We start from the raw sequence: 801 nt of genomic DNA, 5'->3' as shown, positions 1-801 counted from the left end.
TAGAGCCACTACAATTGACAAAAATTATTTTTTAAAAAATGACCAAAATCTGCTACCTGAACTTGAATTAATTGTTGTAATACTTTCTTTTTCTTTATAACTCCTCACCACAATCTCAAAACACGCACACATGTGCATACACGTACGCTCAGAAAAGCAAGCCTATCTTTAACGTGGTATTTTGCTCTGTGACATCGAAGGCATCATAAAATAGCAACAAAAAAAATTATAGCATTTAAGTTAGATAGAACTTGGTTTGACGTGCCAATAATGGCCTAACTAGTAAGATAACTTGTGGTATACGGCTGTCTCTCTGTTTCAGGGGCTTGTTTTCGAACTACTGGTAATAGATGTGAAGAATTGGGCACAGTAAGTGGTCAAAGCTACTCAACAAATTGAGGATAAACAAGGAAATTGATAGGGAACTGGCCTGTAGCTAATCTCAGAACTGTTCTAGTAACCTTTAAGATACAATTCCCCCGAATTAAAGTACAGCGATTCCTCGAAAAGTACAAAGTATTACTGGCGAGATGGCTGAGGATGTCCATCTAACATCTTCATCCTCCTATTGCTGAAACATTCTATGAAGGCCTACAGGAAGCCTAGACATTGGTAAAAGAGGCGAAGCCATGGCTCTACAGGATTGAAGGTTATGTGGACAGTCCTGGTGCTTTCCAGTTTCAGGTGCGGGATCTAAGCCGTTTGAGTTCACAGATGGGAGGAGAAAGCAGAAGGTGACTCCTACTATCCTACATCTGTGCCTCACTCAGCACAGAGCACCTGGGACAGGCTGCTCGTCTG

The sequence above is a fragment of the Propithecus coquereli genome, unplaced genomic scaffold (assembly GCF_000956105.1).
Source record: "Propithecus coquereli isolate 6110/MARCELLA unplaced genomic scaffold, Pcoq_1.0 Scaffold4764, whole genome shotgun sequence".
NCBI lineage: Eukaryota > Metazoa > Chordata > Mammalia > Primates > Indriidae > Propithecus > Propithecus coquereli.
This window is presented reverse-complemented; position numbering follows the sequence as displayed.